A 27,713-nucleotide genomic window follows, 5' to 3' on the forward strand; every position below is an offset into this window, starting at 1 on the left:
ACCAATGCCCAGCGCAGGTACCCCATCTTAAGAACCCCAAGGCACCATTAGGATGGCTAAGGTGGGTGGTAGCAGATGCTTCCTCTCGCCTAAGTCCTACAGGAGCGCAAATCACACGGAGCTTACCCAACGCTTGATGGGTGAGTTACACCAGTCCTAGGTGCTTTGGATTTTACTCTTTCTGCCTTTAAGCTTCGGTTAAAGTGGAGATATTGAAATTACAGCCTTGATATAATTGCTTACTAGCGATATCACAGGTAAGAGAGCGGAGAGAAGTCAGGAGAAGTGTTGTGGGCTTGGGAAGTGGGGTCTAGGTGGGAGCACAATGTTATGAGATACTTGTGTAACCAAAGATGGAATGTGAAAGTGCTGTATTTGCTCAGGAAGCATCCAGAAGCAGGCATGAGGGCTAAGACAGCATGCTGGAACAAACATGCTAGTCTTTAAAGAAATGTTCAGAAACTCTTAAAAACTGCCAGTCCTAGTTGTCAGCATATTCCTGTGACAAAGGATGATAAATGACGTAGGATAGAGTTGTTCTATAAACTGTACAAGCTAATGACCATTTTAAAACTGTTATCATATGCTCAATTTAAAAAATAAGCACCAAATGCCCACTAACACTGGCTTTGCTTATAGAGGCTCAAATCATACTGCAGATTTTTTTTAATCTTTCACACAAACACACAGCCTGCAGTACTTTAACTATGTTTTAAGATGTTTAATCAATACTTCGTGTAATGTTTGTTCATCTTTTTTTGAGACAGGGTTTCCTCTGTGTAACAGCACTGGCTATCCTGGAACTTACTCTGTAGATCAGGCTGTCCTCAAACTCAAAGATCTGCTTGTCTCTGTCTCTGAGTGCTAGGATTAAAGGCACATACAAGGTGTGTGCCACAACTGCCCAGCTCATTGTTTATTTTAAAATTATATACATGTCATATAAAATGTATACAGAATATGTTTTTAAACATGGTAAAAATGTAGTACAGATAACTTAGTATATGAATAGATATGCAAAATATTTTATTACAAATGTAAAGGACTAAATGCCTACATGAGATACATGTGCAAAAAACACGGATTTTAGAAAGCTGTGGGCTTATTGTTGGCTTTACTGTACATATGGATATTAGCATGGTATAAATAATTACTTCCACATGAATCTATCTATAGCATAGTAATGAAATAGTTAAACTGATAAATTACACAATGTTTATCCTCATGTACAACTTGCCTTGTGTAGTGCCTGTTATGCATACTAGGATTAGAGCACAATAGTATAATAATCAAGCTAGTCTGAGAAAGTGTGAAATATTTCAAGCTACTCATCTGAATGGAATATTTTCAAGTTTCTATGTATAATGCAATTTTAACATTCTCTGTATCCATAAAACCTGACTTGGTCATTTACAGATCGTCCAAGTGCTGGGACATTTTCTTTAGCAACAGCAGTGTGAATTCTACAGGTTAGTTGTGTTTGCCGTACACTGTACTTCCCGTTAGCTGTTTTCATGGTGTTATATATTTAATTCCATGGTCATTTCCCCATAGCCAGAATAGGAAGAACAGAGACTACTGCACCAATGTGCATTTAGTTTGCATTTGTGCCTTTGATCCAAACAGAATATCTGTCACTCAAGCCACCACAAGATGCCACCAGTGTCTGTGGGTCCTCAGTCTTCTGTGATTTCCTTTTCTATTTTTGTATGGTGTGCAAAGCCTTCCATAGACATGGTTCTGAAGCAATACACTGTGTATTATGGGCTGAGGCAGGGCTTGGTGGTTAATAACCCCCTCCTTCTCCTCCAGAGGACAGGGGTTCAGTTCCCAGTACCAGCATCTGGCAACCCACAAGTGTCTATAATCCCAGCTTAAAGGAATTTAATGCTCCCTTCTGGCTTCTACGGGCACAGCACTCAAGAGCTATGCCCTCACACAGACACGCATCCCTACAAGTAATTTAAGACGATGGACTGCCTGGTATTTATCAAAGCTCAGTTCTTAGTTACTGTGAGTGCTAGTAGGGGCTGCAGGAACAGACAGCCCAGGGCTGAGACATGGACAAGTAACTAGTATTGTTCCCATCAGGGCATGAATGGATCTCAGGGTTCATGTTGTACTGCAAGCTTCCTAAAGAGTGCAATTGTCTCTGAAGGCTTTCTGGTTCATAAATTTCCTGTCGAAAGGAAGCAATTGTTTTTGTTTAAAGGAAACATCCTGGGTTAAATTAAGCAAAAGTCCCATTTTCTGTCAACAGAAGACAGAGCGAAGAGGTAGGAAGGTCGATAAATCCTGGAAAGAGGGGACCAAGATCATACATCAGGCAGCTAGTGTGTGTGGGCACAGAGGACACCAGCACATGAGGAGACCTGAGCCACCGTTCCTTTGATCTAAATATTTTGCATTTTGTGCAAGCCAGATATATAAACCTATTACTGACATGTGCCAACCACTGTGGACATTGTGAAAACAAAGTATCCCATTGTTCTGAGTTCACCTTTTTATTAAAGCATTTTATATTTTGTACAGGCCTGATGAGAAGCCTGTAGTTAAAGACACGAAGACAGAGGTGCCTGTGAAAGCAAAGTCTGTAAAAAGTATCTTTATAATGCAGACAGGAGCGGGGGAGACCTACAGGGTCATGCGTTCTGGTCACTACGGCAAGCTCTTTAGCTGGGCTTGCTCCAGAGCTGTCTCGGTAGCTGATGCGGTGCAGCCCACAGCAGCATGTCTGCAGTCAAAAGTAGCATTTGGAGTCTTAAACATCGCCTAAAGGCCTGGGTCTTAAAGGCTTTCTTCCCACTGGCTTGGGCAGTGTCTGATTGGAGAAGCTGGGTCTTTGGGGCCATTCCTTTGCCACACTTTGAGACCCAATCTCTCTTCCTGAATTCCCTCGCTTCTCGGCTGCCAAGCCAAGAATGGTTCCTTTCAACAAAGCTCCCAATTCAAGCTTAAAACAAAGTATATTCCTCATCAGTTTGGAGTAGTGTGTGCTCACAGAATGGATTTAGGGTAAATTAAGTAGTAGTAGGAAGTCCTCATGCATAGCAAATATTCAAGTATCACGGGCAACAATGTTACCGCTGTGGCCATTTATGAAAGTCATCCACTCCCTGGATGCGCAGTTTGAGTAAAACTGCATAAATTAAAGGGGAGTGCAAGTCTTTGATTTATCCGTGCTCACAAAGTGTGTTCATTGATTCACACAGCAATCCGCGGAATGCTCCCACACAGCAGGTTCTACAAATGGAGGGGTCCCCAGATGAAGAGTGTAACTCGTCCTGTCAGGAGCAGGTACATACACTCCAATACCTTTGCAGCTAATAGACACAAACAGAACCGGAGTACGTATAGCTGCATGGGATCAAAATAATATTATTTTTGCAGTGAAGGAGGGAGACGGAGGAGAAGGGGGCCTGAGAGGTCTACAGGTGAGTCTCATTCTCCAGGCATGCCCTTCCGAGGTCACACACCCGTGACTTTCCGCACAGCATTAAGAACGCCACTGTGAAAGCTGTCTTTTTCTGTCTCCACCAGGTACCTCCAAATGTTTGACTCAAGTATTACCTAGATTTCCAGTCTGTTTGGCTGGGCCGTAAAGCACGTGACACAGCCATTGGATCCCCAGGACCCATGTAAGTACTGGGTAGACATGGTGACCCACCTGTAATTCTAGCCTTGGAAGGTGGAGTCAGGAGATCCCCAGAGCACTTACAGTGTCAGGATTCAACAATGCTTCCACAGACATTGATTTCAAGCACCAGAACCACTTCCAACACCTGTGGACAACAGACACTCCCCTGGTGTCTGCTCATCACATTGCCGGTCAGCTTTGTCAACAATGGTGGAAAGACCTCTGCCTACTTCCAAAGTGGATGCAGAGGTCCTTCCTATGGCTGTAGGCAAATGTGCGGGACACACTTCAGGCAGAATGTGTGCCTCCGCTTTCTGCTACAAAGGCAGCATCATGGTTTGTGAGATCTCCTCCACAGGCTGGAGCCTTTTCATAGGACTCGCTCTTCTGGCACTTCAAGCTTGCTGTGTGGACTGCCGGGGAGCTGCACCAGTGCCCAGTATGTCCCCGCTAATTCCATAGCTATTATGTGTCTGTCCGCTGTCACCAGGCTGCTTGGGGTTTTGCTGTCAGCGAGTGAGGCAGGCCTGTGGTCGCAAAGATCCCTAGTGTCTGTGTTTCAGGTTGTGCGGTTTGCCCCTGTCTCTCATCATTGCTTTTGGCTTGGTCCCTTGACAGGAAATGAGAGATTTATTTTATCTGGCTTGAACTACATTGTTCCTCCTGACTGCTGGTGTTTCCTCACTCTAAATAACATGACTCGGTGCTCGCAGTCTGCCCAAGGTCAAAGCCTGAGGGTAATAGACACATGTAAGGCAGGGGAAGGAAATGAGGGAGGGAGGGAGGGAGAGGCAATCAGGATAGGAAGGAAAAAAAAACAGCACTAGTGATGTCGAAGTCCTGTGTGCTGCTGCCCCTGCATTTCTAAAGGGCTGGGAATAAAATCGGATCTGAGTAGCCACAAGAATAACTGTTTGGTTTTCTGCTTCCAGATGTTGTGGATTTAAGATGACAGTATGAAGGAATGTAGGTCTGAAATTCAAATTTGGTTTTTGAAAAGCAAGTGAGAGTCACCTGGTAAAATCTGATGAATTTCTAGGATGCATCAGTCTGTGTCCTTAATATTCAACTTGAGGTAAGTAGTAGGGTTTAGATATTTCTCTTCAGTTTGACATGACAATATGAAGAAATTATGACAGTGCACACAAATAGGAAAGTCAGCTTAATTATATAAAAGTAAGAATAAATACTACTTCATCATGTGGCTCAGTTCTAAAAGTTTACATTTATAAAAAGAAACTGAAACATAAATAAGAACGCATCTGATCATGTCTCCAGACATACCCCTTCCCTCCCCTTCCCTTTCCTTCAACTTTCCCTTTGGAAGTATGAATAAAACTTTTTTTTTAGTTTGTAAAACACCTTGAGAGTTTCAATGGGGTGAGCAGATGGCCACCCTATAAGATGCAGCAAAAGACAGAGTCTCACTGTCACATGGAAGATGGCATCTCATTGTCACATGGAAGATGGCATCTCATTGGCTACATGGAAGATGGCATCTCATTGGCTACATGGAAGACAAACAGCATCTCACTAGCCACATGGAAGAGGACAATATCTCACTTGCCACATTTATGAAATTCTCTCTTTATCCAGGGGTGAGGTTACGCTGCAGCAAAGCTTTCTGGGATAGGTTAACAGCCTGGAGGGTAAGGAAGCAAGGGTCCTGTCTATCATCTTGCCAATGTGTCAATGACCCAGTCTTCTATTCATCTTTCTATTAACTATCCATCTGCCTTTCTACAGTCTACTTCTGTCTTCCTATCTATGGTCTCTATCTTTCTACCATCTTTCTACCGTTTTTCTATTTATCATTACCTATGGGCTACCTATCATTCTATCTGCTTATCTTTCCATTTTTCTATCAGCTACCCTTCTATCGTCTCTATCTCTCGGTTTATATTTTCACTTACCTACCCATGATCTAGCTACCCAGTATCTATCTACTTACTTACCTATGATTGATCTACACAGTATCTATCTACCCATGATCTATCTACATAGTATCTATCTACTTACCTACCCATGATCTAACTACACAGTATCTATCTACCCATGATCTATCTACATAGTATCTATCTACTTACCTACCCATGATCTAGCTACCCAGTGTCTATCTACCCATGATCTATCTACATAGTATCTATCTACTTACCTACCCATGATCTAGCTACCCAGTGTCTATCTACCCATGATCTATCTACATAGTATCTATCTACTTACCTACCCATGATCTAGCTACCCAGTGTCTATCTATCCATGATCTATCTATATAGTATCTATCTACTTACTTACCTATGATCTATCTACATAGTATTTTATCTACTTACTTATCTATGATCTGTCTACCCATTATCTATCTACTTACTTACTCATGATCTATCTACAAAGTATCTATCTATCTATGCTTTTTCCACAGATAGCTAGACTATTTAATAATACTTGTGTCTCAGGAAAATGTATTTAATATACATAGAGTTTGGATGAACCCACAGAAAACTCAGGGTACCTACAAGAAGAGACTATACAAATAGTGGGGCTGAGGATAGTCTCAGTGGTAAAATGTTTGCTTATGATGCACATTGAACTTGACGCTTAGCACTGAAAGAACAAAACAACAAGAAAATGAAAATTCTTTTGTATGGCTGCTCCATCCTTGTGAAAACGGAAAACTTTAATGTACTAATGATTTTCAAATATTCCTTATACAGGTCACACTAGAGTGAGAGAACATTCCTGAATGATGTCTAAAGAAGTTACCAGGGCTTACAATCCCTACTTCAGACATTTCCTCCAAATCCATGATTCTGTCTGAACATCACCAGGATGAATCATCACAGACTAGTGTCTGACATGATTTGTTTCTTCCTGTAAGTACCTTTCTTAAATGGTCTCTATGACAAATGATTGCCCATTATCCTATTGTGTTTCCAAGTTTATTTCTTTTTTATAACAATTTTATGTGCATTCGTGTTTTGCCTGCATGTATGTTTGTGGGAGGGTGTCAGGGCCCCTAGAACTGAAGTTACAGATAGTTGTGAGCCACCATGTGGGAGCTGGGAATTGAACCTAGGTCCTCTTGAAGAGCAAACAGTGCTCTTAACTGTTGAGCCATCTCTCCAGTCCCCATCCAAGTCAAGTTCTTATGGGACAGTATACTCAGAGCATTAACTCTCAAATTCTGAAGTGTGGCAGCATAATTTTTAACAATTCAAAGGAGTTTCATGTTACAATATCATGGTATTGAAGATCACAGTCAACAGTACCACATAGCTATTTTTCTCAACAACAGTTTCTGATGATTGACAAAAATATTCCCAAAGAGTAAGCCTTAGACAGGGACCATTTGTAGTTGGTGCCCATTCATCACTCAGGACTGCATACCAACTGGTGAATTACATATGCCTGGCATATCTGCAGTGTACTACTCCCTTGATAACACAGTCAGATGGAAAAGCTGCTCTTAAGTTACCCCCAACATTAAGAACTGAGACACAAGATGACCCCTGAAAAATGTGCTCCTAGGGGTATGCCCAAGACAAACCTATGTCTACGTCAACATGGAAACTTGTAGCAAAACACTCATGGTCACAGAAAATGACCCAATGCACATCATCTGATAAATGAATAATTAAAATGCGATCTAGCCATGTGCTGTCTGGGGCTTGACCTGGAGTAGTGACAGGTCAAACCATACAGATGAACTTAGAAGCTTTTGCCATCTAGATTCTGTTAGTAACAAAAGACACGTATTATGATTTCCCATGTTTGAAATGCATGGGATATGAAAGCCCACAAAGAATGGGAAAAGGATGAGGGGTTTCCTAATGTAGCTCTTTGGGTTGAAATAAAACCAATCAGAGACTATTAATGAGACCAGTTCTCTTGGCTGATGAGAATGGCCTACATCTGGTGATGGATGAATTCTGTTGTGTAAGGACTCAGGCATTATGCTGGTCTCCCCCTGTCACTTGGAAGAATGCACACAGGCAGTGCCCTGGTCAGCCCAGGGTTCCATGGTTGCGTAGTCTGCATGCAGGTGCTAAGGACCCCTTTAAAAGACAGACCCCACCCACTTACATTCTCTCTGCTCTCTCTTTCTTACTCTTTCTCGCTGTTCCCCTGGGGCAGACAGGACTTTTCCTGTCTCCCTCTTCTCTCCATCCTCTCTCTGTGTCTGTGTCTCTTTATCTCTTTTCTCTTTCCTTCCCCCTCCCTCCCTTTCTAATAAAACTTCTCACTAAGCTCTGTCTGCCTGGGTCCCCCTCGCCCCCGTGGAATTTGCCAAGGTCCCCCTAGCACTTTATCACAATATGTGGAGTTCCAAGAAGACACTGAAAAGTCCCTGAATTCTAGGCTTTGGTTGTGCTTCCTCTGGTTGGATCCAAATGTGTCCTTGTCCCCAAAAATACCCAGCAGAGAAACACAAAGGTGTGACTCAGTGGTATGTTGGGCACTCAGCACCCTGCTGTGACCATGCAACTGATGGGATGGGAACTTCAGGAAGAGAGAGATAGTTTCGGTTCACAGTTAAAGGGACAAAGCCAATCCAGGAGGCTACAGCCGGGAGAGTATGAGGCAGCTTGTCACGTGATGTTCATAGTACAAACATAGAGAGTGTTCACAAGAAGTGAGACTGGGCTACAGAACCTCAAACCTTGTCACCAATGAGTGGCCACTCCCGTCAACAAGGCTCCACTTCCCAAAGATGCAACAATTTTTCAAAACAGCACCCACATCTGGAGAGTAAGTGTCCAAACACAGGAGGCAGTGGGGGACATACACGAGCCGGGGCCTGGGCATTTGACACTGAAACTAACCTAGGCGGAAGGATGGCCGGGCATGTGTGAGGGTGTGGGTCTGAGTTCCAGCACTGCTGTAAACAGGGGGCAGGGTGGGAAACCTTGGATTTTTGCACCTGCACAAAGAGAAGGATTCAGAAGCTGAGGAAAAAATAATGAAAACATCTGGGTCAAGCAGGAGCAAAGAGGAGCTGGGTTTCTCCTAGAGTTTTCCCTCAAAATCAGCAAAGCTTCGGCCCACTGGAGCCAGGTGGATTTGAGAGTCATTAAGAGTGAGGGCTGAAGGGACACCTCAGCGGGGGCGCTGAACTTACTGGGGCAGCTCAGGGCCACAGACAGGCAGTTCACCCACACAAGCCAAGCCGCTAGCCAGCTTCCTTGTAAACTGACCGGTGTGGCTTGTGTGTCTCAGGCAGAGCTGAGAACTGAAGCCCTGGGAGACGTCATTGTAAGATGCTTAAGTATGCTCACATTTAGCCAGTAGGACTCCCCAGCCTACCTGGATTGTGTTCTCCACGCCCAGATGTGATGTCAGCAGTCCAGAGGTCCAACTTGTTGGGATGACTTTAGTCCCATCACGACGGAAAAAAATATTGGGTAAGGTAATGATGCCCTCCATAACATCTCTTAGGGAGACTCCTAACTCTATCAAAGGGGAGGGCAGCGGGTTTACGGTGGTCTGGTGACTTTGACACCTGGTGCCCCCATCATCTTGACATGCTTGTTCATGGAAAGTTCCAATGGAAGCCCACCGCCCCAGCATTCTGGTCGTGCCTGCCACGGGGCGGCGGAGCCGGGGAGACTTGTCCGTGTTTTGCTAAGAGCCATCTGGCAGGGATGCGGCAGCATGCGGCATCTTCACAGGGCTCTTGTTTTTCCTCCTCTCTGCTGGGTAACTAAGGAGATCACCAGACTGCGGGGCCTCCTGCCAGACGGTAGGCAGGTATGTTTATGAGTTTAAGAGGCTTATTTTCTCTCGGCTCTTGCCCATGCTGCGGGTGCAGAGGCAGGACAGTGGAAGAGAAACAGAGTTGCTGATGGGGAAGGGAGCCGGACCGTTATTATAAACACCTTTGAAATTTGTTAAAATGTACATTTTTTTGTTTCTAAGTCCAGGCTGAAATATTCTCTACCACCAAATAGAAGAAGATCACAAGTCACGATGGCAGACGGAGGTTTTCTAAACTGTGGTGTTTTCCATCTCATATAAACAGGTCCTAGGTCCTTAGGTCCCCCCTGGCCGGTGCCAGGTGCTTACTCAAAGGTTCCTAGTGCAGCAAGCGTTTGGTAAACGTGCACTCTGGACAACGTGACCAGACTAGCCATTTCGCCAAGAGGAAGGGAGGCTCTGTACTACCATCTTGTTCAAGTTAACCACAGTAGTCAAAGAATGTCAGCTTAGGCCTAATGAGAACCCTCCAGTAAGCAAATCTCCGCGGGAACAAACCTGAGAGGTTGTGAGGACCAGGACGGGTTTGGACAGGCAGTGAGGGAGCATTACAGGAGAACCAATGCCTCTGAGATGGAAACAGTATTCAGGAGTCCAGTGGGAATCTCTGCTCAGCAATCTACAATGGCATCGTCAGGGATTCTCTGCATCCAGGAGCCACAGATGAAACAGTGACGATGACTACATCGTCAGAGATTCTCTGCAGCCAGGACCTATGGATGATACCGTGGTAATGACTGCATCTTAAATTGTTAAGGGTGGGGAAATAGAAGGAGCTCAAATGGCCAAGCAACTGTATAATTGCCCAACAAATGAAACTGTTATCCTTGTCATTGTCAACTGCATTCCTGCAAAGCCCTGCAGAACGCCTCCCGGAGAATAAGCAAGCCCATATTTGCTTCCTCCTCCCTAACGGATTTCAGAGTAAATGAAATTACAGTATAAGCAACATCACAAGATGTATAATTTCTGTCATATTAACACCAACACATATAATACTAGGCTACTTGTTTAATAGCATCTTTAATAGTGAACTTACACCATCCTACAAGGTTGTTCTGAGTTGCCTGAAATATAGTATTGATACCAAGAATTAACTTGTTTAAATTAAAAATATGAGTTTCCTAAATTTTCTTTAATGATTTATGATTTTTAACTTCTTCACAGCTAATTATTTTTGAGGGCAAATATTCTTATAAGAAATAGTAGAATTCGCCAGAATGCAGTTTAGTTGAAGACTAGTCTATCAAATGCGTTGTCCACACTGAATTTAAAAAAAAACATTCATCAGCACATGCTCACTGCGTGTAACACCTGTCTCATTGTATGCCATACCTGGTCTCACGTGGACATTTGATACAAGTTTACAAGGCACACTGAGTACACTGTTTTACGATTTTTATTTGGGGCTGGAGTGATGGCTCAGCAGCTAAGAGTACTTGTTATTCTTGCAGAGACCAGGGCTCAATCCCAGCACTATATGACAGCTTACCACTGGCTGGAATTCCAGCTCCACAGAGTCTGAAAATGCTCTTCATGCCTCCATAGGCACCAAGTGAGTGTACACACTGCACATACATACATTCAGGCGCTCACACGCAATTAAAAATAAATACACGTTTGAAAAAAAGTTGAATTTGCTACACTAGAACTGGAAAGGCTGTAAATGATGTGAAATCGTGCTGCATTAAGGTGTGAAGGACTGTTGTTGTTGCTGCTATTTTTTGTTGTTTGTGGGCATGCGTGTGGTCACCCTTCAATGCATGACCTTTAACCAGATGCTAGTGAGTAAAACTCACTGGTTATTCTGACTTTGTAACAATCTTAAGAAGCTGTAGCTTTTAAACAAAAATATCTTTCCTTCCCTAATATGTGACCATTAATCCATCAAATGAAAAATACCAGAGATTACTCATTACAATCCCTATCATAAATCCTCTTGATATAAGGCCAAGTACACTTAGATCACAACTCCCATCATGCAATACTGCAGAGCGTGTTCTGTGTGCTGAGGTCTGGGTCTCTCGCTGCCATACCCTTCATGTCACAATTTCAGGGTTCAGCACTCTGTGATCCTACTTCCTCGGTTCCATGGTCTCCCCAAGAAAATCCCAAACCAGCAAACCCAGGCAACATAAAACGAAGCATGATTCCCTATAAAGAGACCTTTAAAGCCACTAAACAGACGGCCAACAGAAGTCCTTTAACTGGTGATACTTTTTTCCCACTGCATTTCAGTTAAACAACAAAACTATGATAAAGAATCTTTCCACAGATCATGATATTGTATAAAGCAGGCTGCCACTGTTCTCATGAAATCACCACGCCCATATGCTTCCTTGTATGACATTCCATTGAGTTGATCTTTGTAGAAGAACACAAACTCTGTTTTGTGTTTACCAGATTGTGTTAATTCGGGATTATGGGGTGGCTTCGCACCTGGTGATCTGAATATTTCCTCAAATGTTATTCACAATAACATAATCATGTCGCTATGACACTGTCTTGTGGTCAAGTATCTTGCACATAGCTTCCACCTACAGCAAAGGAGCAGGCCAATGGGAACCTAGACCCTCTCGTACTAGAAGCTAAACATTCTTTATAGTCACATATCACTATCATTGCTCACTAAGAAAATGGGAAGGGTGTAGCCATTCCATTTAAAGGACCCACCTAACAAGAGGCACTAAAAACACAGACTAAATAATAAATAAAAACTTCTGCTAACACACATATTCTTCTAGGGCAATGGGTTTCAATCTTTTTAAAACCTGTCAAGCTAATTCTTCAACAAAAATCCTACAGGTACATATAAAGAAGACAAATGTAGCAGATTATATCTATCCCTCCCACTTATTAACCAACACCAAATATCTAATAGCTTCCTTCAAAACACTGAAGCAATGACAGTAAACTCCTCTCTTCTTTACTCATTGCTAATAAACTGGCTGTCCAACTGACAGTTTCCTATAGATGGAGTTGCAACACACTCAGCTGGGAGTTCCTTGGGCAAAACAGGGGGACATACCTCCTTGGTTTAGAATGGTACCTAGGGCATGGGTCTCACACACACAAGATGTAGTCAGTGATGGTGATGAGAGTAGCAGTTGTTTAAATAATGAGTGGGTAAATCTCCATGACACAGGAATGGCTTCCTCGCCCTGTGCCAATGGTCCTATCTTTGCCAGCTCTAACACACACACCCCTTCCAGGAATGGCACTCAGCCATCCTGGCAACCAGAATTAGAGCAAAGAAAATATGAAATTTCTCTTCAAAAACATAAGTGGAACGATGAATGCTAAGCCAAGCAGAGAGTACTGGCATTGTTAAATGTCACTGCAAACTAAGAAACCCCATACAAGTCAAGGGAGCACGGACAGGCAGAAGTCGGAGAAGGAGAAGAGGCTGGAACGCTGTTACAAGCAACTGGTGAACAGGGTCGAGGAGAACATGTCGGTGACTGGTTGGAAGGGCAGGGAATGAACAAGAGGAGAGTATAGACGGAGACGCTCGCACCCCGCTCTGTGTGCGTGCCCTAGTTAAAACTTTAACTGTCAGCTAGACACAGCTCAGAGTCACTTGAGAAGGGAGTTTCAGATAAGGCTGCCCTGCAGACATGTCTATGCGAAACTGTCTTGGTTGTAGGTGATGTAGGAGGACCCTGCCCATGGTGGGCGGCGGCATTCTCTAGCAAGGGACGCCGGGGCTGTGTGAGAAAGCTAGCAGTGAGCAAGCCAGCAAGCAGAGTTCGTTCTTCCTGCTTGACTTCCTGGCCTGCCTTCCCTCCGTGATGGCCTGTGACCTGAAAGCTGAAATAAGCCCTCGCATCCACTAAGTTAGTTTTGATCAGGGTGTTTTATCACCACAACAAAGAGACCGAGTCACGTGACTATAGTCCAACAAGAAATTGGGGGATAAAGAGATCCTCCCAATCGACCTTTTCGTGATGACCGACTACGTGATGCTTCAGTTTTCAGGTGGCAGACAGCATAGCAGAGCAAGCTTCATTCCAAGCACCCCAATTTAGGCCGGGTAGACCCTCTGCCCAGCATGCTGTTTCATCTCCTTCGGATAAGTCTCCTGAGAAAGAGATGTCGACTGCTGTGTGTTAACAGCTTGTGTCCTGATTATCAAAGACAGCGAATGCACAGTGAGTGTCCTATGGTTCGCTCACTGGTCAAGTCTCTAAACTACTGGTCACCAATTCACAGGATATGGAATGAAGAAATAAATCACTGTCCATCCTCAAATTAGAAACTAGAGAAATAAGTCTTTACCACTCGAAACAGAATGTCAGCCCCTTAGCCCAGGAATAGGACATTCATTCATTCATCGACAGTCTCGCTATGAGAGTTCTGTCTCGTACTTTGTCTTTGATACAGAGTCTTGTGTAGCCCAGGCTGGCCTCGTGCTCACCCTGCAGCGGAGAATGACTTTGACGGACTGGTCCTGCCACCTCCACACTTTCAGCGATGGGATTAGAGCCATGCCCCCGCCTTGCTCAGCTTACGTGGAAGCCAGAACTTCACGACTAGTGAGGCACTTGCTCACTAAATGCCCCTCCACTCACTTCTCAAGGCGTCTTTGGTTCATGAAGCTTTATTAAGAGGGAGATGAAATCAAAACACAATCAAAGAGCCATGTTTTATCTGTGTGTCCAAACTTCCAGAAAGATTAAGGAGGCAGCCACATCTGGGTAGTGTGAAACTGAAGAAATTTCGGAGGCTCCTCAGAGAGAAGGGGTTACCCATATAGGAGCATCTTAAGCAAACAGTAGGATATAGGTGTTTAATACGGGAAGAGCACAGTCAGCTTCAGGGTGACTCTACGGGCAAATGTAGCTTCTGCATGAAAAACTCTGCCTTGGCTCTCTTGCTTCTGGTGGCAATCTTCCTTCCTTCCTTTCCTACTGGCAAACAGATCAGTGACCTTGTGCTCATGTAATTTTTAAAGCGACATTTGCAGATCTTTTAAAGTTATGCTTTAAATTTAATCACAAATACCAATGACTTCATGTGTGTGTGTGTTTTTTTTATGGAAGTCCACTATAATTTAAAATAGCAGCCATGGACATTGTCTATCCAGTTCTCTGTGCAAGGTTGAGGAAATTAACTTTTATTATCATTATGCAACACAGGCAAACGATATTGCATTGGCACGTACAGCTATAAACATCAAACTCTCCTCCTAATTTTGTCTGTTCCATCTTTTCAGAATACAGCAGGTAAACAGCCCAGTTTAAACTGGAGGGACTAAGAGGACAGGGCAACTTTGATGGCCTAACAGAGACACCAGCGGGGCAGTCTCCAGGTGAGAGATCTAGAAACTAATGCCAGTGACAACTTGCGTCACCTTCATCCTTTGTTTTTGTTTTGTTTTAAAGCATCGTACACAGACACCGTGCCTTGTGTTTTATCCAGAAAACAATTCTCTGGAGTCTGCTTGGAGCAGACTTTGTTACCCAGGATTGTCACCCTGTCCGGACCTCTTCTGAGCCTGAGAAGATAGCTCAGAGCAGCTTTTATCTGCAAGAATTCCCCCAGGCAGTTTCTGCAAAAGGGTTAATGACAGATGTTTCCATTAAGTCTGACCTACCTCTTAATTTTGCCATTGCCTGATAATATCCTAGCTTTGTGCTGATTTGCATGGGCAAATGGAGTTAGTCCATAACAAGGGGGCACACCATCCCCATGGAAACAAAAGGTCAATTCATCTGAAACTGATGTGCACAATAATGTTTTACAGTTGCAGCTTTAAAAAAAGCCCTCATTTTGTGCCATGTTATTGTTTACAAGGAATTAAAAGCTATGTTTTCGGGAGTTCTGGGTGAGCATGTGCATCTGTGGGCAGAGCCGTACACTTCTTCCAGAAGAAATCAATACATCTCCTTGTAGGTACCCAGCGAGGATAATCACGTCTGTCTCTTGGATGTCCCTCTACTTTTTACACTAAGTACAACCCCAGAACAATGAGTTTTCTTTGCTGGGAGATTGGTTAGGGTTTCTAAAATGCTACCAGCTCTTTCTTGGTTTTTTTTTAATGTTGTTACTTTGCAGGGGGTGGGGACACTGTAAAAATAGAGGGAATAGTGAGTGTTTGGTTAAAAGACACAGATAGTCAAGCCTTGAGCATTCCAGACTAAAAGCCACCCTTCAGAAGAGGCTAAACTGTGCTTTAGCCACCTGAAAAGGCATAAGCTTGAACATGTGTTAGATTGCTGCAATAAGCCCCTTAGAAAGTACATGAGTAATTAACGGCAGTTCACAAGGTTCTGATCTACCTAACTCTGGCAGGAGGGAGGGTTAAATAAGAGGCCTTGTGTGATTCCTACAAGAAAGTATCTCAAATGAATACCACCTGAAATGTCAGTCTATGGATAAGACTCATGAAATAGTGCATTAATTTAGCTGGGTGGCTTCCAGTCACTGTACCATTTAAGGAGCTAAATTATCCATTGCCACAGAAGTACTACCCATAATTATGTAGTGATTTATACATACATGCATACATACATGCAATATGCCTATCATATTTCATGTTTACCATCAGAGTCTAAGCTCGAAGACATTTCAATATTGAAATTTAAATTTCACCTCACTCTGAAAACAATCTCCTGTTTCTGAGAGTAAGCCCACACTCACCACACCACAGCCCTCGTATGCAAAGGACATAGTCTGTATCAGTGCTTAAAATGTCACCTACTAAATAGCCCAATTCTTCATGTTGGGCAAATACAAGACACATGTCACTTGGACATTTCAAGCAATGATGTTACTTAGAACTCTGCTTGCCTATTCCAAAGGAGTCTTACTTTTAATTGATACGTTTTCCCAAGAAGGTTATCTTGTCACCATGTTGCTCAACTTCTGGAAATGGAGGCAAAGAAAGAAGAAGGAACCACTGGAAGCTCACAGCATTCTCTAAAGGAGTGTGTACACACACACACACACTCATACATATACACACACTCATACACACACTCATATACACACTCACACACACTCATACACACACTCATATATACTCACACACTCATACATACACACACACTCATACACAGTCATACACACTCATACATACTCATATACACTCATACACACATACACTCACACACACACATTCATAAACACACACACACAGACCATGCCATTCTCCTTCACTTGAAACACTCATACTGCATTCTCTGAAGGAGTGCACACACACACACACACACACACACACACACACACACACACACACACACACCGGAACCATTCTCCCTCACTTGGACAGCTTCTATCTACTCATCACAGCCAGCTTCAGATGTCCATTCTTTCCAGGTCAGAGACAGCTCACAGGACTGAGGAAAGGATGCCTCCCCCAAGGATTAGCAAAAGGAAGCAGCATCCAGCATCAAAAGCATGCTGGAAACCATGAGAGGACCATCGAGCTCAAGAGCACAGTCTACACAATCTGTGTGCCGTGAAGTGGGAAGAACACAGTGTGAAAACTACACTTCCTTTCTTTAGAAATGCAGTGTCATCGCCTACTTTAACACAGTAAATGATGATATCAGATAGCAAAATAATATAAAAAAACTACAAGTGACAATGTGGAATTGGCCACACGTACTGAGTAACAAAAGAAATTAAGGATTTTAGTCAGGTCTGGTCAAGACTGTAAACTCAGACTTGTTCCTTGTATAAATCATCAAATGAACATGAAAGTCCAAACAGTTGGCAATTACTGTCAATATTTTGTAATAAATTCTAGAAACAATTATCATAAGGGCCAGAGTTGTTGACCACTTATGAATGAATCTCTATGTCTAGCCTATATGTACAGTCCTGAGTATTCAGTCTCCCTCTAGAGTGGACAGGATTTGGCCATTTTGAAGACAATGAAACTGAGGCAGGAAGGCTTACAGCCAGCCAGTGGTGGAGGAAGGAATTCCACGGGCTGTTTTTATTCTAAACATAGTCTTACAGCCTTGACACTTCTTTTCGGGTCCTTGGGTTTTGGATGGACTGAATCTGGCTTCATTGTGCATTCGCCCCTGTATTTGCTATGTGAGCTTGGGCAAAGTTCCTGCATTTGTTAAAAGAGAAAAGATAGGAGGCCTCATTGTCATGGAGATCAGTTGTTTTGGCCTGGCTGGCATTTCTCCTTCTGGTACAAAGACCTTCTTTTCCTGTGGGAAACAAATAGTTCCCCATTCTCCCACAAGAGATGGGCAAATGACCAGGGTCTGGGAGATGAAAAACAAAACAACAACAAATAAAAACAACACAAAGAAAAAAAGAAGATGGAAAAAAGAAAACCCTGCCTATCTGTCCAGTCACAAGGGTAGAGGACATTTTATAGAGCCAAGGAGGGCAGAACAGACTTCACACTTTCTTATGAGAGCCGCAACAGCAACAGCTGAGAGAGAGGGAGAGAGAGAGAGAGAGAGAGAGAGAGAGAGAGAGAGAGAGAGAAAGAGAAAGAGAGGGAGGGAGGGAGGGAGGGAGAGAAAGAGAGAGAGGGGAGGCGAGGGAGAAAGCCTGCCCAAAAGAGAAGCCCACAGGAAATGGCTGGAAAGCTGGAGAAGAGGAGTGATTTCTCAGAGCCGACTGTCGGGATCCAATCACCCCCCTGAAAGTGCCACTGAGCACCACCAGGACAATTCTGCCCCTTCGTAATTGAACAGCACTGACACACTGGGTTTCTGTCACAAGACCAGGAGAAGTTTAATGCCCATGTCACGTCACAGAGGTGACCTTCCTACAGAAGGTAACACTTGATCTCGGTTAGGTTAGCACGGACTTAAACACTGGCGGATTCCAGCTACTGCTAGTTGAATGACCATTGTACTCAGGTTCTCACACAAAATTTGGGAATCTTGGATTAATAAAAAAAAGGCTAGGAAAAATAAATTACTATGATTTTGATTTCCTGTGCAGGCATTGCCAAAGAACCCAAGGGAAAGTTTTTTTAGCAACTGCCACATTAAGTATTAAGAAAGACCAAAACTTGGCTTCACCACACCCTTCCGAGACAGTTGAACATTCCCAGTTGGATTCTCAGCCTCTGGAGGGATTGAGACACCAAACTATTATTTACTGCCGTGTATCATTGTGTGGTCACACATCCAAACGATTATCCATATCCAGACAGAATAATGCTTGGCAAAGGCTGAAGTCTGGATTTTGGTATTGCAACTGTGTCAAGGGTAACTTCCACACAACAATCTGAACATAAGGCATTGCAAGATGCTTCTGAGACCTTCCCACCACACCATCCAAAAGCTTAAGGTCACTCCTAGCTCCCCAGTCAGAAGCAAGTCGTGTAGGCTTCCCAGGATTGCCATCCACCCATTGCATCAATGAGATGACAAAAAGAAACTTTCCACTCCCATCTCCAAGCAAGTGCTATAAAGTGAGAAACAGGACGGTTCCAGAGGGTCTGCCCCCAGCCACCGCGTCAACCGTAAGAACACTAAAACACTGCAAGCGAGTCATTACTACAGAAAGTATTCTCTTGCTCTGTGGCAAATGGCTTCGAAGGACTGCAGTGTTGGAATGGGAGCTTTGTTCTACTTTAATGTAGCCACTTGAGAGAGAGAGAAAAAATACATGTAAAACGTAAGCCGATATTAAAATAGCGGAATCGACTAGTTGTCACCAAATGCCTCCATCAGATTCACAGAAGAATAGTATCATAGGTTGTGAGATCTAAGAGGCCTGACTGGTCCTAACAGAGGGAATGGCATGTCACTGTGCAGCCATTGTAAGGGTGGAACCAGACTGTGACCCAACCCATCCAAGTAGGAGAATTCCTGTGTGACTTTGGAAACCTGTTTTATTTTCCACCAGGATGCCCTACTACAGAACTAACATGTATGACTACCACCAAGGGGAAAGTCATCCTCGTCATTTTTTTGCCCACTCTCTCTGGTTTACCAATGCTGACCTTGAACTTCATTAGTTTGTGGCTTGTGTGAGAGGACACCTTTTCCATGTACAGACCGAGCAGGCCCTTGCCGATGCAAAATAGACTTGACAGTTGAACATCAGTAGTTCATATGTGATAGGGGTTGGCAAAGAGATGCTCAGCTAAGAAAACGCCCACTTGAGTAGACCAAGCATTTCTCAGCTCTGCTTCCTCCATAGGAGAGGGGGACACCAGAGGGTGTGACCCTCTGGCAGCTGTCCGAAGACAAGGCTGTGAAGAGCAGAGCTTGCCAGCGGGCCACCCACAAGACATCGACGCCTATAGGAAGCCCAAGTTGTAAGAAAACAAATGGACCACGCATCCAGGCAAGTAACTTCTTCAAAGAAATTCATGGGCTTAGGAACTCATGGGAAGAGAAATAGGGGATGTGATTCTGCCAGCCTTTGGTGGACTAGCCCTGGGCAAGTTATTTTTATGTCCCACTTTTGTCAACTGCACTCTATGGCTGCTGCTGCTGCTGTAATTTACAGTAAAAATGTCATAACAGAAACTCCTAGGAATGAGACTGTGAGAATACATGTGTGCTCTGTGATTTAAGGTTGAGGGAGGATGCATGGTATATACAGTTACAGCATGCTTTATCAACGGGTGTATTACATAATGCGCTATAATGAACTGCGCGCCCATGGAAACACTGAAATCATTCATAATTCCTAAGTGCTGCCAGATGGGTGGCTAGGACACATTTCAATCCTTCCTGGAGAATGCACCCACACACTCACTTCTCTAGCCAGTTTTCCCAGTGGTAGCCTTCTTAGTTTAGAAATGATAGAGGAGACCCTTATTCACTTTACAGTGGTAATTACATGTGTTTCTTGCTTCATACTTGGGGAGGGAACATGCCTTACTCATAGTTTTATAGCTAGTGACTTGCCCTATCCTAACACATAGTAAATGTTCAATAAATACGTACCCAGTGAAGGACTGTGAGAAGGAGAAGGAAGGACAGACAGTTACAGTGAGACAGACTGGCTGAAAAACAGACTTGGTATGTATTTCATTTTGCTACATGAAGTACTAAGGGGCAAGCCCAAATCTCTCATTGACACGAAGCAAGCGTCTTCCCACTGAACTGCAACCCAAGCCAAGGGTAAACGCCAGTAATGGTGTAAATGCACATTCCCGAAAGCATCAATGCAAAAGCATTTACAATTGGAGGGAGTGTCAAAGGTCACCTCTGCTCCAGCAGTTCTCCTTGCTGTATTCCAGTTTGACTCTCTTGTCACTTCTCAGAACTTTCCAGAACAGATGAGAAGTCCTGCTAGCCCACTTGACACTCTCAGTGGAGGCGTGCGACTATGCTTAACAATGGTGAATAGTTTCCTGATTTAGTGGTTGGGACCAAGGGCACGATGAGCACTACACACACTTGGTGACTTCTGGACATTGTACCTATCATAAGAAATATTCTGATGGGTCTGCCTTTTATGAAGCCACTGGCAGTGGGACCAAGATCTAACTCTAATGCACAAACTGACTTGGGGGTGGGGGGAGGTTGGTCCTGTCTCAACCTTGGTCCTACCTCAAGGAGGTGATGGGACAGACTTAGTTGACTTCCTAGGGGGAGGCCTTACCCTCTCTGAGGAGCAGATAGGAGGTGTGGGGGCGAGAAGGTAGGGGGAACAGGAGGAGAAGAGGGAGGGGAGCAGGGATTGGAAAGTTAAAAAAAAAAAAAGAAATATTCTACATTTTCAACAAAAGCAAGTAACTCACAGAATTGCAATGAAACAGCACAGTGGGTGGGGTGGGGGCGGGGCTTAGGACCTGGAAGTAGAAGTTCTGTGTCTACCATACTTTCTTTGTGTGTCTGGGCTGTCTGTACAAGAAGGCTTGAGTAGAGATTCTCACAAGCCACATAGAAAGCTAGAAGTGTCTCTGTGATCCCAGGGTTGAGTATGTGGGGTTGGTGGGCACTGGGGAGGGTCAGGAAGATTCCTGGGCATCGTCATGCTCTATGTTCAGTGAGAAATTTTGATTAACAGGAGAGAAAAGAGGGTGGATTTAGATTGTCCCCCACCTTCAAATGTGCATGTATAGGTGGCACTTGCACTCTGCAAAAGTGGCCACCCAATTGGAAGAGCCAGAAAGTACATATTACAGCTGGGTATAAAACAGCAATGAGAGATGAATGGCAGAAGTAATGTCAAGCTCAGAGGCTGTGGGTTTTTTTCTATAGTCCTTCCACTTAGCCTGAAGCCACCACCAAGACATGTATTATCAACCCTACGCTGTCTTCCAACATCCCCCTTCTGAAACATTCTACTCTGGTGCTCTGAAAGGTAAGGTTCTCCCCAGCCAGCAGCGCCACACTTATATAGACGTTTTCTTAAAATGCAAGCATCCCAACGTCAACCAATGAATGCTGATATGCAATTTAAAGCCATAACGGAGAAGTGACAGGGCTGTGAGCCAGCCCAACCAAGCAGAGGAAATCCCCTGTGACTTTAAAAGCCTAAGCAGTGCATGTGCTTGGGCTTCTTCCTCGACTCTCCTCCAGACCGTGTGTCAGGAACGTTAGGTCTCTCCAAGTTGAGTCCAGTGTGATGTGTTTATCAGTGCCGGGTGAACTTCTTGGCCCTTTCTTAAGCTTCACCAAAGGATTGAGGGCAGCCTCAATACTGATCAGGAGATGGTGTAGCTACCTTGCGGTGTCAGTGGGAGGGGAGGAGGAGGGGTCAGTACCAAGTTCTTTCACTTAACTGCCAGTGCTCACACATGACCACTGTCAACCAGGGACTTCCTGCTACTCGCCTTACATGCCATGGCTCACAGAGCTGCACCCGCATATCAATGAGCATGCGTACACTCTACCCATACAAATGAAAGACGAGTAAAGCACATTCAATATTTGCACACTGTAGGTGCTCAGTAAATGCCCATCAGAAGCATGCAACCTTTCAAAATCATTCTTAAGTGGTCTATAAGTAGACCTAATAGTAAGCGAACCAAATACCTAAAAATCAGAAAATTAGAGTTGTAACTGTGTATATGTAACTAGACTAAATAATTAAAATAACAATTCCAGAGGGCCAGTGAGAGATATCTTGAGAAGTCCACAGGAAAGCTGAATGGGAAACTGGGCGTGGTGGTATACGCCTGGAGTCCTGGCGCTCAGGAAGCAAGGGCCAGTAGACTGCTGTAATCCCAAAGCCGGTCTCATCTGTGAGGGCTAGCCAGGGGTAGGTAGTGAGAGCTGGGGAAAAACAAAGAATGGGAAAACCCTTGATGACTTCTACAGAAATCCCTTCGTGTATCCCTGAAACAAAGGCAGGTCCAGCACGGAACAGACCGGCATTAAAACTGTGGTCCCTCTTAAAATGTGTGGGAGACACAAGGAGTAGGACACAGCACTTATTCACAGCTCTTCTAACGGGGGAAAGGCGACCTGTGACTACTCAAGGAGACACAAACTTGCACTGATGGGTTGGACACAAGGGCTCAGAGATTCCATTTGTCCTTTCACCTAAAATCTGCCATCACGTTGAGGGAACTCCCTTGGGACTGCCGTGTGAGTCAGGAGAGGAAGAGTTACTGTCTGAGTCAACACATCGCCCTGGCTTTCCTTCCAGCCCTCCCTGCCAACCCCTGCTGAATCCCAACCCATTTGAATGTGTCTAACGGTGCCACCCTTCAGAATTTGATGCTCCCGCACTGAACTCTGGCTGCGCTGAGAGGTGACTCATTCGTGGAAGTTCCTGCGCGGCAGCCCGTTTGGTCAGTCTGGCGTTTGTTTTTAGAATAGATGCCAGTTGAACAGAGTGGAAGACGGGTTGGTTGGTTTTTTTTCTTTTCATTTTTTATTTATTCTTTAGGCCTCAAATAAAACTAAAGAGCTGGATATGAATAATCAAGGTGGCAGGCACCTCCCTGGACACTTCTAAACCTTCCAAAAGCCATGCCAGGCTCACCAAAGAGTGACACATTCAAAACAACTACAAATACCACTACCTCCAAAGGCTTGTCCCAGAACAAAACCAAAACAAAAGTCAACAAAAGTAAGAACATAATGATTTTATAGATTATGTTCCAGTGCCAGTAAATTTCAATATTATATTTATGTTAAAACAGTCTTTCTGGAAAATGGCAAACATTGCAGAAGTATTCCTAGAAGTTAGAAAGACAATGTTGTTATTTTGCATAACTCTTGATATGACTAGGGTTTTCCAAATTGTCACATATACTTTGTTGCTGTGAGTTCCACAGCAGTGTGTGTTTTCAGGAGTATAACCAGCTGGTTGTCTGTTCACCGGTTATAAATCTTCCTGCCTTTCTTCATAGCTTGGTTTTTCTTTGGATAACTCACAATATTTACACCATCAGAACAGAAAAGTGGAGCGAACAGGCGAGCAAGGAGGATGGGTGAGCAAAGAGAGAGGGGTTGGCTGAAAGTTAAGTTAAATCTCAGAATTAAAACTAAGACGAGAATGAGTGGGGGCCCTACAAAGTTTCCGGAGCAACTGCCTGCCGAAGGGAAACAGCAGATTACATAAGACTTTCAACTGGTAATCTGGACTCTCTCATCACACCTAAAAGGGGTGGCTCAGCAGATAAAGCTGCTTGTCCCCAAGCCTGATGTCCTAAGTCCCATCCCTGGGACCCATACAGTGGAAGCATGGAACTGACTTCCACGCACGCATCTTAACGTGCACACAGAGACACACGCACACACACTAAACAAATAAAGCAAAAAAAAAAAAAAAAACTCCCAAAGGAGATGAAACTGCATACCAGAGTTAATGATACTGTTAGTGAAAAACTTGGAAGTACAATAAAAAGGAATCTGAACGTTTGACATCAAAGAAGCATGCGGAGTGGCACCAGATAAGGCAAGGAAAAGACTCTACAGCAAGAAATTCTTAGGAGTCTTGAGCCCTAGAGGGCGGAATGTGACGGCACACGACAGGAGCATTTCAGGAATCAGATGCCCTCCCAGGTGTCTTCTCACTGGGAGCTGACTGGAGTTGGATGACCACTCGTGAGAAGATCACTGGGGGAAAGCCATCCATTTCTAAGACCCACTGTTGCCAATCTGCTCTATTTTTCACTCAGCACAAAGCTCACGGTATCTGCACTTCTAGAGAGATGGAAGCCTTTTACGTGCATGGGCCACCATTCTGTGTCTGAGACAGATCATGCTCAGACAGATTTGGAAGGGCTTGTCTTAAAGGATCCTGACTGTGCTGTGAGACACACCCTGGCTTCCTAGGCAGAGCCGGAACCGCCCAGACAGGACCCTGTTTTGAAATAAACTACTTGCTATGCAGAACTCAAAGCCCAAGATCGTTTGTAAGAATAGGAGGGGGTAGGGGGTTGAAAATCAGGCTAGGGAGATGGTCTCGATCTCATGGCCTTTGCACACCAAAACAAAAGCTTCCCCTGTCAGCCGTGTGCAGCCCCGAGAGGGAAGGAAGGCAAAGGGAAAAGGTTTAATGACTGCTGACCACAAACGTGATGGGAACAGGTTTTGCGAAAGCTGGGAAGCCACAGTGTTCTGAAAGTTGAGGGGCAGGCCAGAGGCTAACACAGCAAGCAGCATCTTTGGAATCTCTGGAATTGAGATGTCCGTGGCTGCAGAGTGACAGATCCCTGCGAGGGCGCGCACCAGGAAAATCCCTTCCCTCGATGTCACAGCGGGATCCCTCCCACCACGTGCTAGTTGAGCACACTAAGACTCTTGAAGGGTTTTTGGCAGCAGAGAGAACTTACAGTCTCCTAATGCTTTTACAAGCTTGAGATTTTTTTTCTTCTTTTCTCCCCGATGTGCCTCAAGATTTCATAACAGGAGAAGCATGGGGGCAAGGTTAAAATGCTTTAATGGTCCCCACAGACTATTTAAATAAACACTGTGATTGCAATTTAGACAATCTGGAGCCCATTCAATATGAGATCCCCCACCTCAAGCCTCAGCTACTACACAAATAGGGAACTCACGGCATTGCTCCGCACGACCATTCACTACTGTTGCTTCCCAACAGTCTCAGAGCGGTTAGCCAGGCCTGACATTGCACCATCTAAATCTGTCAACAGGTGGAGAAGGAGCGCCCTTGAGCAAACATCCTGACCCCTCTCACACAGCTTGGCTTTGTCCTGGCCCTCAGGCACCAACACCAATCTCATACTGTCCTCAGCAGCACAGGCAGAGAGACTTCTCCAGAAGTTGTAACAGAGACACTGCTCATTACATTTACACCGTGTGTGTGTGTGTGTGTGTGTGTGTGTGTGTGTGTGTGTGTGCGCGCGCGCGCGTGCACGCGCGTGCGTGCGTGCATTCATGCTGTCCCTTCCGGGGCCCTCCCTGACCACTTCCGCCCCCGCCTAAGGCCACAATTCTGAATAAAGATAGATAAGGCAAAGTCATCAGCTGTCTGTCATCATCAGATAAGCATGTGAACAAAGGGGAAATGTGGCTGATGAGCCCTTTGACCGGACCCTAGTAAAACAATATTCTATAATATATAGTTTTGTCTGCACCGGAGATTAAAGCAGGCAGAAGAACAAGGTGGGTAATAAATACCCTAAAACCGTGTACCGAACTGAGACAGTGGGGTGGTGAAATATATAGGACTGCGGAGAGTTTCATACATCAGCAAGTTTGTGGAGTTAGGGGATCCCATTTCATTTTATATACTGCTGAAAAATAATCAAGAATGCATTTTAAGTCATAGAGCTAGGGAGTACATCAGTGATTATTGTTTCTCCTCATAACATGCAAAGTCTGCATGTGTAGGGAAAACAATGTTAGATATACTTTGTGTTTGCATGAAAAAATTTTAGGTTCACAGCTCAAGGATTTCCAGCTACACCTTTATCAATGCACACACAACCAAGCATGGGGACATTGTAGTGGGACTGAATTGCGGCTCAGTATGTAAAGTGATTGCCACGAAAGCATGAAGACCCATGTTTGGATCATCGTACCAACATACAAAGCCAGGCAAAGCTATGCATGCCTGTAGCTTTAGCCCTAAGGGAACAGAGACAGTAAGGACCCCACAGCTTGCTGCCCAGTGAGTCTTACTGAGTTGTGGCTGCCCTCGTTCAGTGATAGACCTTCTCTTAAACAACAAAAATAATAATAATAAGATGCACACACAACTATACACACACAAAATCAGTCAATCAGTGAATGAATAAATGTCAGACTGCAATTGAGGGAGACACATAATACAGACCTCTGGTCTCCACACGCATGCACCGAGGTGTATGTGTGCCCGTACACATACATGTCCACACATATATGTTCATAAGCACATGAACACATACACCATACACACAACAGATCACACATACATGCTCATACATATATGCACATGTGTAGACCACACAAAGAAAACAGAAGACAGCGTATCCTCCTGTCACCCCACACGGCTTCTTCACTATCATCTAGGCAGGTTTCACCAGGAGTGCCTTCCGCAGATGCATCCCACACAGAACAAAAGTAAACTCACTGTTTGTGTCTTCTGGGATCACACATGTTTGAACCTTGCACAGTAAACATTATGCTACAAACACTCTTTATTTTATTCTGCAATCATTTGACCCTAGTTGAAACAAGCTAGACAGATACTTCTATCCAAGCCTGCGGAGAAAGGATAAGTAACTTTCTGGTAACAAAACTGCATCTATGTTGCTGAATCCATTACACTTCAAATACTGTTAGCCAGTAGCTACTGTCGAGACAGCTAAGCAGGGCTCAAACCAGTAACCTCACACAATAGTGGTGCTAATCTCAACTGCCTCTATTCTGTTCGGAAGGCCCTCTGCTCAAACCCCACTGCATTGCCTGGTGGACAGCTATTGATTCTCCATTACAGAAATAAATGGCTCATGAAAGCCAGGAGATACGAGTTTCAATGGCAAATGGACCAAATGTGCCACTTTTGTGACTCACACCCTCTGCTTCGTCACCAGTGCTCCATAAATATGCGGTGAACAACTGAACTAGGGGGAAAAAGAAACTTGACAGAGGGGGAGCCCCTCTTGATGACTTTAGCGGGGCCACATCGTGACTAACATTCACAGAAACAAAGTGAGAGGCACTGAAAGTAGGATGAAATCCTGAACCGGGCAGGGTTCTCTCCCACTCATGCCCGCAGCCACCATCCCTGAATCTTGTGACCCAGGAGATGACAGCAGAAGGCACAAGGCAGCCTTATGGTGCCTTGGACTAAGGACCAAAAGAGGCCAAAATGCAGCGAAATGCGGACTGGGGTTCGGGTTCCTGATGCCCAGTCAAGAGAGAGCAGTGTTCTGCGTCTTCTCCTCTCTGTCAAATGACAGGAGATCTAAGTAAGTTTGCAGTGGAATTTGATAAGTTTATCAACACTTCCAACAGCTGTGACAACTCTTCCG

General features: G+C 44.3%; 1 protein-coding gene across 5 annotated transcripts in view; it reads right to left on the minus strand.

Annotated features, from left to right (window-relative positions):
• Sox5 (SRY-box transcription factor 5) overlaps window positions 1-27,713 on the minus strand; it is a 936,665-nt gene that overhangs the window by 434,587 nt on the left and 474,365 nt on the right. The window lies entirely within an intron of this gene.

Source organism: Mesocricetus auratus, unplaced genomic scaffold, assembly GCF_017639785.1.
Source record: "Mesocricetus auratus isolate SY011 unplaced genomic scaffold, BCM_Maur_2.0 Super-Scaffold_100001, whole genome shotgun sequence".
NCBI classification, from domain to species: Eukaryota; Metazoa; Chordata; class Mammalia; order Rodentia; family Cricetidae; genus Mesocricetus; species Mesocricetus auratus.